The sequence below is a fragment of the Panulirus ornatus genome, chromosome 68, assembly GCF_036320965.1.
Source record: "Panulirus ornatus isolate Po-2019 chromosome 68, ASM3632096v1, whole genome shotgun sequence".
In the NCBI taxonomy this organism is placed as follows: Eukaryota; Metazoa; Arthropoda; class Malacostraca; order Decapoda; family Palinuridae; genus Panulirus; species Panulirus ornatus.
The window spans coordinates 9,974,366-9,987,281 of record NC_092291.1 but is presented as its reverse complement, the minus strand read 5'-3'; positions in this window follow the sequence as shown (position 1 = coordinate 9,987,281).

Genomic DNA, 12,916 nt, shown 5'->3' with positions numbered 1-12,916 from the left:
TCTCGGTCCCCTCCCACATAGGTTCCTGCCACGTATTTTCATCTTGATGATCATTCATAGCGAGGTCTTCCTTCACTTCAGTCCAGCTCACGTCTTGCATTTCCTTGCGATGACTGTCATGATCCTAATGTACCAGACTAGCCATTGGGGTCGTCTGCGTCCCCTTGGGGGTTCAGACGATCTTCACCGCATCTTATGTCCCAGTGACTCTGGCAACACCACCGACTGGAGTCCAGTCCTTCTGGCAGATCGATCGCAGAGATCAAGAGGAGCAATGGTCACGAGAGGAGACTCCTGCGGCACCGCTGTTAGTGATCTCAACCCACTACCTGAGGGTTCCTCCGACATTCGCCATCTGTTCCCTTCCACGAAAATAATCTGTCCCTCGAGGAAGTCTCCTCATTCCTGCCCGAAGATCCAGCATATTTACCAACCTCCTGTGTGGCACAGCGTCAAATGCTCTCTGGACGTCCATATTACTAACAATCCACCCAGCTTTCTGTTTCATCTAAAAGGGAACTCATTCTCTGATGGAAATCTAAGAGGTTCCTTTCACATGATCTTGTCCCCTGTCACTGCTGCACAGTCTTCACTTACAGCGCATGGTAGTTCTTTATAAGAAGCCAACCATCTGCCTCCGGATCATCTTTTCCAGTAGTTTACATACCATGCTCGTCAGGGAGACAGATTTGTAGCCCAGCACATCCACCCCGGTCTCCTGTCTTAAGAGATTGGCATGACATGTGGGCTCTTTTTCATTCCCTTTGGTACTTTATCTTCCTCAAACGACATGCGCAACATTTAAGGTTATCGGTCTGATGTATTTACACACATCTTTAACACACGTGGAGAAATTTCATGAGTGACATCACCATTATAGGGGTCAAAAGCCTCTAGTGTGTGTATGTGTGTGTGTGTGTGTGTGTGTGTGTGTGTGTGTGTGTGTGTGTGTGTGTGTGTGTGTGTGTGTGTGTGTGTGTGCGTGTGTGTGTGTTGGGGGGAGGGGATTCATCGTGTAAGAGGTGTGTGGTAGTAAGCTCAGTCTGACTGATAGGGCCAATCAGGTTGATGAGCTGAAAATGGTTCAAGCGTATGGAGAGGATGAGCGAAGAGGGACTGGCTGAGAGGATTAACGTGTCAGTGGTGGAGGGAACAAGGAGGAAGGGGACACCGACAAGGGATGAGAGGGGTGAAGTGAATAAGGTCTTTGGTTAAGAGGCCCGAACATTCGGGGAAAGTGAGAGGCGTGCGGTGGAAAGAATGCATCTGAGCGAAGTGGTATATGGGGGGCGACCTAGTTTCGGTGGACTGAGCTAGGGCATATGTGGTGCAGTCAAGGCAAACCTTGGAGTTGTCTTCGGGGCCTTGCCTGTGCATGGAAGTCACTGTTTTCATTACATTACACAACCAGCTTGAGACTGGATGTGTGCAAAGGAGTCCGCCCTTTGTCTGTTCCTGACACTAACTCGCTAAAGCGAGAAAAGCAATAAGGTATATATATATATATATATATATATATATATATATATATATATATATATATATATATATATATATATATGAGGACCGTTCAAACGAAACTTCTAGTTGCCGAGGATTGGCCCAAGCCATAGGACAAGACAAGGGACATGCCCAGACGCCGGACACAGCAGCAGCGCCACACTAAACCCCAGCCAGGATCGTGACCACCCTCACACCCGCTTCCCAGAGGTTCAATACAGTATTCAGCGGTACGCCCGCTTCCCCGAAACCCCGTCTAACCGACACTTATTTTGCCGTTTTCTGTCCTTATGTTACCAGATTCTTATTTTTTCCTTTTCAGGGGAGCGGTGGGCCGGGGTGATTTCTGGGGTTGTTACGGAGGTTTGCCGGGGGGGGGGGGGGTAAGGAAGGAGTGCAAGGGCGTAGAGGAGGTGCAGGTTTAAAGATTATGGTGGGAGTCAGGAAAGTGGGAGGTAAAAAACCGAGGGAGATGCTGGTGGTGGGTGGGTAACGGAGGGGTGACGGAGGGGTGACGGGGGTTTGGGGGTGCAGTATTTACGGCCGGATGTTTGAGGGGGAGGGGAGGGGAAGCCTCCACAGGTGATCAGAACTTGAGAATGGCTGGGATGGGGGTGGGATGGGGGCAGTGAGAGGAAAGAGGAGACGGAAGGAGGGAGAGGGAAGGGAGGGTTAGACAGGATGGGAGAGGGAAGGGTGGGTCAGACAGGAGGGGAGAGACTTGGGGTTGGGGGGGGGAGGGGGTAAGTCAAGGAAGCAAACACACCAAGAGAATAGCCGTTATTTATCGCCCACTCTGTGTGTGTGTGTGTGTGTGTGTGTGTGTGGTTACCCATCTGTACTGCACAGGGAGGGAATATCACACTAGTGGCCCCTCCCCCAACCCAATCTTCCTAACGTCCTCCACAACCATACATTCTTTATCGTACTCCTGGGCTTCACCTACTGCGAGTGTTTACACGGCGCGAGCCACACCTCACCTTCAGTCAGCGCTGCTGCCTCACACAAAGTCAGTGGAGGGAAAGGAGTCACGACACCCTCATGCACGACCTTCTCTCCCGAAAGGAGCCCGCCTTACCCTGTCCTCACGCGGCGTCCGGCCTGGATGTTGTATGGGCCCCCATAAAAGGGTCCTTCCTTGTTTACCAAATGGCGTCCTAGCTACGTCTCTTCGTTGTGTATCGACTGACTGTTGTATTTCTCTCTTGTGTCTCCCCTTATGATGTGATTATTACATGAAAGTGCACTTGGGAACTTATCGTATTTCATTTTCCCCGTGGACTCATAGGAATATATATATATATATATATATATATATATATATATATATATATATATATATATATATATATATATATATATATATATATATATACCAGCCGATAGCAATTCCCCGCGCCCACCTTGCCTCCAGAACACATGACAATCCTTCCCAGAATATTAATTACGAGTTCCGGGTAAGAAGGTCATGCAGATGCGACTGATCATCGTATGGCTGTGGTGAGGGAGGCGGGGTCCAGCTGGCTGTGGTGAGGGAGGCAGGGTCCAGCTGGCTGTAGTGAGGGAGGCGGGGTCCAGCTGGCTGTGGTGAGGGAGGCGGGGTCCAGCTGGCTGTAGTGAGGGAGGTGGTGTCCAGCTGGCTGAATCAAGGGGACTTTGGTCGTGGTGATGGCTGAAAAATGTTGAGGGCAAATGGATGAAGTCAAGATGAGCGTGACGTGCACGTTGATGAAGTCAAGATCAGAGTGCCGTGCACGTGATGAAGGCAACAGGAGGCAGGTTATGATGCCCACGCGTCTGTGGTGAAGGTCTGCTGTATGTGTTGGTGAGGGTCTGCTGTATGTGTTGGAGAGGGTCTGCTGTACGCGTTGGTGAGGGTCTGCTGTATGTGTTGGTGAGGGTCTGCACTACGTGTTGGTGAGGGTCTGCGCTACGCGTCGCCTTCAAGAGACCAAGTCCCAGGTGGTGGAGACTGTACAGGCTGGCGCTACGGAAGTCTTCATGACATGAGCTTTGCACTTGTAGAAGGAAACCGTTTCCTTACGTCCGGCCAGATGGTACTGATACATCTGATTCGAATCACCAACAACCATACCAATGATCCGAATCATCCGCTCGAACCACTTTTCACCCATCTTTTTTTTTTTTTTTTTGTAAGCGACTTGTAGCACAAGACGTCCTCCTTAGCATCCTGGCTGTGCCGCTGGTACCGGCCCGAGACGTGAGCAGTGTTGGCGGCTCACACATCATATTGGTAATGTGTTGTTGTTCTTGGTGGAGCAGATAATACAGTTACTGAGAAATGTTCACTCTCTGTGTTTGTACAGCCCCGACCACCCCTCTATGGCTGGGACGAGACGAACTGAAAGAAAAAGACTCTCTCTCTCTCTCTCTCTCTCTCTCTCTCTCTCTCTCTCTCTCTCTCTCTCTCTCTCTCTCGGCTTTATCTTCTCTTGTTCTCTATGTGCTGATTCTTTTTTTTTTGCTCTTTTCACTAGTTTCTCATCTTGGTGTACATGTCTGTCAGTCTGTCTGTCTGTCTGTCTGTCTGTCTGTCTGTCTGTCTCTCTCTCTCTCTCTCTCTCTCTCTCTCTCTCTCTCTCTCTCTCTCTCTCTCTCTCTCTCTCTCCTTCCTTCCTTCAGTGTAGCCCCCCCATGTGTCTACCGTAATAAGAGAGTCAGCTGAGCGGCGGCAGGCTTCACAAACGAACACTTCCCAGAACTGTATCTACACACAGCTGTTTACAGGAAGTGTGTGTGTGTGTGTGTGTGTGTGTGTGTGTGTGTGTGTGTACACAGCCGCACACAGTCACTCATCTCTTGCTGTACCCACAGCCTGCCGTCTTCTGTGCTGTGCCCCGCCTCATGTACCGAGCCTCCTCTCTGTAACCGTAAGTACCTCCCTGTATCCTGGACATCCTGTATCTGATATACCCTCAACCTCTGTATCATTACCAGTGTAACTACAGCAAGTATACTGTATGCCTCAACTACATGAAAGTATATCGTATGCCTCAACTACATGAAAGTATATCGTATGCCTCAACTACATCACGTATATTGTATTCTAACCCCTCACTGTAGTGGTTATATTTCCATCATATCAGAATCCTTGGATAACATCATTCTTATACATGTATGCTCCCAGACACGCTATATCTACACAGTATGTTGACTTACTTTCCATTATAACAGTGATATCAAGCGCTCTTCCTCCGAGTTCTTCCAGAATGAAGACCCTGTGGGCCCGCCCACCCGTCACCCTCCAGTGTCCCTGTATTCTACCCACTGTATGGTACGCTCTGTCCTCACCTCTACCTAGCCAGGACTACGTGTCCTTCGTCCTTTAAAACAAATATGCCCTCCTCGCTGTGGCTCTCAGGAAATCCAAAAGACCGAAGCCTTAATTAGTGCAATCACCCTCGTTCCTCTCACTACAAACCGTGACTGACCTACGCTAACTTGGTCCTAACCACGTCTAACCTAACCTGGTCCTAACTATTTAGAAAACACCTGGCCTGATCTTCTCAAAATAAAAGGGATCCACTCAGTTGCATAATGAGGGTCCCCCGTCCATAATAATATTAATATTCAATGCATTTCGTTATTCCTCGCATGTAATCTACGTTAGCTCGTTAAGTGAAAGACGATGAAAAGAGACACATTACAATAGAATACGAAGGGTAATGATAGGATATCTGAGGTTAGAATATAGCTAGTTAGATTTAGAGTTGTTAGGTTACGAGATATTAAGTGTAGTACACGCATATCTTTGACTAAGAATGGGTGTATAAGATTAGATGATATTATATATATATATATATATATATATATATATATATATATATATATATATATATATATATGGTAGTGGTTATATAACATTAGGTTAGCACTCACGTGATCAAGATATATGGTATATGGATTTGCTACCAGGCTAAGTTGGTAGTGTCATATCTACGATGTACTTTACGTTATGGTGGGACATGACCATCATGTCTATATGACACGTTAGGTCATGTTAAGTTACTCTACGTCGGCCATTACTGGAAGAAGGTTGAGTTACCACTATACTACGTGAGACATACAAGTGCACATTCCACGGTGCGCTGGACGTGGTCTGAGAAGGTAGATATATCGGGGATGTGTTAGGCTTTGCGACAGAGGATTGCGTCTGTTTAAGCCAATGCCACGTTAGGCTACGACTATCGCAGCATCTACATATATATCTGATAAAGACGACTTGTAACAACGACGCGACTCTTGGCTACAGCGACGTAACCCTTGGCTACAACGACGTAAACCTTGGCTACAGCGACGTAACCCTTGGCTACAGTAACGTACCCCTTGGCTACAACGACGTAAACCTTGGCTACAACGACGTAACCCTTGCTGGCACAACGTAAGACGCCTCAGAGTTCAATTCTACGAGTAGGATGCGAGTCCCACCTCTAAAATCTGCTTCTCACACACGACACTTACTCAAGTCCTACGGAACAGACGACCTGATCCCACGGGTCGTAGACAGTAACGGCCGTAGGAGAGGCTGTAGACAGACAGCCAGCCGCCCAGGGAAGCACTCACCTCCTGGCTTGGGAGAGGCGTAGTGAGGGCCGGACCCATCGTACACCATCCATGTCTTGAATACTAATTCTCATCGTCTGCCTCATAATAAAAAACCTACGCTGGTTGGCTACATGTGACACCATCTTATTATCGTACTTTTACCCGATATTCAACCTTCCATTATTCATAGGAGAAGGCCTATGTTCCATAAAAACTGTTCACCACTGTAGCCTCTGTCTATATTACACACACACACACACGCACACACACATACACACACATAACATATACATATATATATATATATATATATATATATATATATATATATATATATATATATATATATATATATATATATATATATACCACAAGCACAAACAAACATGAAATGTGATTTTGACCCTTTAATCATCCCATAAATCACGACTCGTACGTAATGTTTCAGAAATGTTGACCCGGGCCACAAAAATAACCTCCTTTCCAGCTTCTGGGAAGTATTTACACCCGAGTCTACGTGTAAACATGACAGAGAATAACTGGTGCCTTTTAAACCCTGTCTGGTTGTCCCCCCACCCGTGGCCGGGCTACCGGACTGACGGCCGGACACCACGGCGATATAATGCGAATCCGGTAAACACGGCAGCGGTCCGGGCTGGCGTGACCTGGCCGACCTGGGTTGTACACCTGCGGCAGCGCTCAATGCCTTCCTGGAAGGTCGAGCTGGAAACCTTCCCCCTCCCTCCCTCCCTCCCTTCCCTCACGCTCACCTGGACTCCATCACCTCCCTCCCTCCTCATACTAGACGACACGCCATCCTTTCAACTCCCCTCACACCGGGCAGGTGCTGCGTTAACTTTCTACTTCCGTGTTGCCCAGCATCTCCTTCCTAATCCCCCCTCTCCCCAGTCCTCCCTGACTCCCTCCTGCCCTCCCTGACTCCCTCCTGCCCTCCCTGACTCCCTCCTGCCCTCCCTAGCTCCTCATGATCCAGGACCTGGCAGACTTGTGGGCCTAAGGGTCACGAACCTCACGTCTGCCTCATCCCCACAATAAACTGTTTCATCTCATTAAACTGTCTGCCTCATCTAAAACTGTCTGCCTCATCCCCTCATTAAACTGTATGCCTCATCTCCTCATTAAACTGTCTGCCTCATCTCCTCATTAAACTGTCTGCCTCATCTCCTCATTAAAGTGTCTGCCTCACCTCCTCATTAAACTGTCTGCCTCATCTCCTCATTAAAGTGTCTGCCTCACCTCCTCATTAAACTGTCTGCCTCATCTCCTCATTAAAGTGTCTGCCTCACCTCCTCATTAAACTGTCTGCCTCATCTCCTCATTAAAGTGTCTGCCTCACCTCCTCATTAAACTGTCTGCCTCATCTCCTCATTAAAGTGTCTGCCTCACCTCCTCATTAAACTGTCTGCCTCATCTCCTCATTAAAGTGTCTGCCTCACCTCCTCATTAAACTGTCTGCCTCATCTCCTCATTAAACTGTCTGCCTCATCTCCTCATTAAACTGTCTGCCTCACCTCCTCATTAAACTCAGTTATGAACATCACTGTCCTGTTGGGAAATCGCGGGACGACCAGAGTTGTTCGACCTGATTGGCTGTTACGCCTCCTCTACGGTAATGGTTCCTGTGGGGTCATTCAGCCCTTTTGGAACGATGGTCCAACCTTTGAGTGCGACTTTACGATCCTCGTGAACACGATTGTACAACTCTCGGGTTATGATGCTTGGCCTTTAAGCTGATTCTATGGGTTTGTTAAGAAAATAAGCAAGACTATGATGCTTAAGGATCGTACCGTCGTGCTCAAGGATCGTACCGTCGTGCTTGAGGGTCGTACCGTCGTGCTCAAGGGTCGTACCGTCGTGCCCAAGGGTCGTACCGTCGTGCTTGAGGGTCGTACCGTCGTGCTTGAGGGTCGTACCGTCGTGCTCAAGGGTCGTACCGTCGTGCACAAGGGTCGTACCGCCGTGCCCAAGGATCGTACCGTAATGCTCAGGGGTCGCACCGTCGCGCCCAAGGATCGCACCTCGGTGCTCAATGATCGTATACTCAGAGGGCGCGGCACAGGGCAAGAGGCAGGCTCAATGTTCAATGTCAATACATCGCAGGTTGCGAGAAGTTACTATGTACCGTGTACCGTCAGCCTGGCCAGGTACCCCGAGCACCAGACAACACACACACCAGGACGGAGCAACCCACACTGTATAATTCTCGCATTTTCAGAGAAATCAGAACAGTGACTGGCCGGGTATATATATATATATATATATATATATATATATATATATATATATATATATATATATATATATATATATATATATATATATATATATATATATATAAAGCTGTGTAGGTATGTATATTTGCGTGTGTGGACGTATGTATATACATGTGTATGGGGCGGGGTTGGGCCATTTCTTTCGTCTGTTTCCTTGCGCTACCTCGCAAACGCGGGAGACAGCGACAAAGTATAATAAATAATAAATATATATATATATATATATATATATATATATATATATATATATATATATATATGTATATATATATATTCCTCATAATGGATCAGAGACAACAGTGAGAGGTGAGTGAAAAGGAAGACGGTAGTAGCGAGGTTGGCAGTGACTGGCGAGGGGCGACGGTGAAATAAGACGGTCTGGCTTAGTGAGGGTGACACTGATGGGTGAGGAACTGCGATGAGGTGAGATGACTGGGCTGGCGTGAGATAGGGGGAGCCCTGAGTCATCACTGAGTGAGCCTGTAACAGAAGAAGGTTTGGGAAACTGGGGGAAACTCGCTACGCTGCGCTCCAGTCTGAGCATGTGGTATGGTGAGGAACTGACAGAAGGAACCACATAAGAACGTAAACGCCATTGGAAGACACCAGGAAGCAGACCTTACAACGCCGGACGACTTAAGAAACACATTAAGGAAAGGGGGTCTTCATGCCAGGGTATGAAAGGGTGTTACATGAAGTTCCTGTAATGAGGGAGTTAATACATGGGTGTCTGTAGTTGGGTACAGAGAGAAGGCTTTTCAAAAAGGAGTCATGGTTCGACAGAAGGAGTCAGAAGGCTTAGGAAAGTCGTTGAGACGCATCGCTGTGCCGATACCGAAGGCACCACAACATACGTAACAACGGATACCTGCAAGAGAACATAACAGAAGCACAATAGAACACGAACATCAGAGGAATCTCGGATCATACTTCACGGAGGAGTCATGTCAATGTTTCGTTCATGTTAGGTCATACATTGTCCGTAAAAGTGTTACCATTCAGTTCAGACACTGTAACAGGAGTTGGAGAGCGAGTGGGTGAGGTCTTGCATGGGGCAAACATGCTGATAAGAGGCATCAGTTGATAAGGAAGGTGGTTTTATATATATATATATATATATATATATATATATATATATATATATATATATATATATATATATATATATATATATATATATATTATCCCTGGGGATAGAGGAGAAAGAATGCTTCCCACGTATTCCCTGAGTGTCGTAGAAGGCGACTAAAAGGGGAGGGAGCGGGGGGCTGGAAATCCTCCCCTCTCGTTTTTTCATTAATTTTCCAAAAGAAGGAACAGAGAATCGGGCCAGGTGAGGATATTCCCTCAAAGGCCCAGTTCTCTGTTCTTAACGCTACCTCACTAATGCGGGAAATGGCGAATAGTTTGAAAGAAAGAAAGATATATATATATATATATATATATATATATATATATATATATATATATATATATATATATATATATATATATATATCTTTTGCGCTGAAAAGTGATTTTTGTTTAACAGTTCACACTCACCTGCAGGTCTGGAAGGGCCACTTTCACACGCGTGTTTTCAAAAATGGAAATTCAGGGATGTAGAACAGGGAACTCTCGGGGTATCATGTAAACATCACCACCACCACCTCGTCTACGATGAAAGGGGTCGTGACCTCTGATTCCCACACCCCCCCCAAGGAGGTAGTCCCACGACATCTAACCCCGAGGTCAGTGAAAGGGCTTCCCATCCTCCGTGTGTGGGGTCACGACGGGGGAGGGTAGGTAGGTAGGGTCGTCAGCCCCTCACGCCGCCACACTGGGGACTGTACGACTCACCATGACCAACTGTTTACTTCCTGTGACGCCAGAGGCCATTTCAGTTTCGTCTGTCATGCACGCATGACTAAACGTTTTATGGTATACGAAAGCACGGAGAGCGCTCGGTTATATCCCCAGTGTATACATATAACAACAATAACAACAACAACAATAATGATAATCCTAACAATAACAATAACAATAATAATAATAATAATAATAATAATAATAATAATAATAATACTGCTACTACTACTACACCTGCTAATAATAATAATAATAATAATAATAATAATAATAATAATGATAATAATAATAATAATAATAATTTTTTTTTTTTTTTTTTTTTTTCAAACTATTCGCCATTTCCCGCATTAGCGAGGTAGCGTTAAGAACAGAGGACTGGGCCTTTTTCGGAATATCCTCACCTGGCCCCCTCTGTTCCTTCTTTTGGAAAATTAAAAAAAAAACGAGAGGGGAGGATTTCCAGCCTCCCGCTCCCTCCCCTTTTAGTCGCCTTCTACGACACGCAGGGAATACGTGGGAAGTATTCTTATAATAATAATAATAAACAACGCAGGACCCCTTCCTTCCACGCGGGACTCCGGCAGCTTTGAGGCGGCGCTACGATCATGAGCAGGGAAATGATGAACTCCTTTCGAGCGAGGAGTTCCTCGACGAGACTGTGATCCTCCCCTCGGTCAACTGACAATGAGAGAGCCGCGGGGGTGACCTCGCGGGAGAGGCGGTGAGTGTTGACGAATACAGGTCACCAGTACTCTGACCTCTCCAACTGGACACAAGCCACCTCGTCAGATCACATCCTAAAATCAGTAAGTCAAGATCTTAAGCCCCCCCCCCCCCAAAAAAAAAAAAGATACACATATCTATAAACCAATTTGAAGCAATCATGTTGCTCAAGGACATTCTGGCACTGTGTACAATACTCGTCACGCCCTGAGGGAGGCAGACATCCACGTACACAGAGTGTGTTGGTCACACTAATTCTCCATCTATAAAGGCCAGCAATATATCTTGACTCCCGTGATACATGATGTACCCCCAAACATCCTTCTAAAACCCTTGCTCACCGTACAACCTCCATTACATGTGTACATGTTTGCCTCACACAGTTTGTGTAACGTATATATCATACCTGTTAAACTGGCTCATTGTACTGGCCCACTCCTCATGTATATTCCCAGTCTCCTCTGTGTCATGACCCGACAAAAATGCATGCTGTATTACTGTATGTCTTGTATGTAATGTATCTGACCTTCGTCGGCACTCTTATCAAGGTCAGGTCACGTACGTCAGGTCACGTACGTCAGGTCATGTTCTACAGACACACTGGTGGTCAGGGCCATTAATGCAGGTCCCCTTCTTCCCAGACGGGGACGAATCACTCACGTCAGAGTCCTGAGACGTGAGATGGTCAGCGTGGGGAACTCACGTCTCGGTCCCAGTCATCTCGACGGGGAACTGCCTGACGAGGCATGACCCGACGCAGGCAGGCAGGCGAGGTGACGGCTGCACACACACACACACACACACACACACACACCAGGCCTGATGCTGGCTGGTGTGGTGTGTGTGGGGGGAGAGCCCATGTGTCTCGTGCAATGCAGCTTACCCGTGGATAGTAACGCTCTCAGTGCTAACACACAACATACTGGTGCGAGTGGTGTTACTGGCTGAGACAGAGAGAGAGAGAGAGAGAGAGAGAGAGAGAGAGAGAGAGAGAGAGAGAGAGAGAGAGAGAGAGAGAGAGAGAGAGAGAGAGAGACACTCAGTCAGCTGTTGGAACCCTGAAAGTTAACTGCAGTATTTATCAACTCCACGGAAGAGACTTTACCACGTCAGTCATATTAGAAAGAAATAGAAAAAAACAAATAAAAGTAACAGATCTAAAACCAAAGATAATAATGATAATACTAATAACAACAACAACAATGATAATAATAGTTATAATAATAATGATAATAATAATAATAATAATAATAATAATAATAATAATAATAATAATGATAATAATAATAATAATAATAATGATAATGATAATAATAATAATAATAATGATAATGATAATAATAATAATAATAATAATTGATAATAATAATAATGATAATGATAATAATAATAACAATACAGAGAGAAGCAACACGACGAAGTTCCGAACCACATTCGAGAAGGAGGGAGGAAGAAAACGTACGAAAATATTTACACACAAATAAACCCCGAACACTTTACCCACAATGCACACTCCTCCTCCTCCTTCTCCTCCTCCTCCACGACCCTGTGACCTGACCCTAATGTCCAGGTCAGATATTGCATATCAGACGACGACTATCGCGGGAGGGGGTCGTCGAGTGGGACGCACCCGTGTGCCCAGCCTCTTCTATCCATCACACTTCAGAACAAACCCAACCTGAAATTATCATAGATAAAAAAAATCAGTTTGCAAGATGTTTGATATTTCTGTGAGGTCTGGGCGGGGTCGTTGGCTCACCGCAGATTCATATGTACAACTTTTTCTGTGTCGCGTCGTGGGGAAAGATTATGGTCGTTAATGCTAAAGTGAGGCGCGCTGCCTGTCCTCCTTAGCCAGAACGTTGGTATTTATGATTAGGATCTGCTCTCGTGTGTGTACTGTACCACCTACTGACTAGCACACACACACACACACACACACACACACACACACACACACACACACACACGGGTAGGGTTACGCC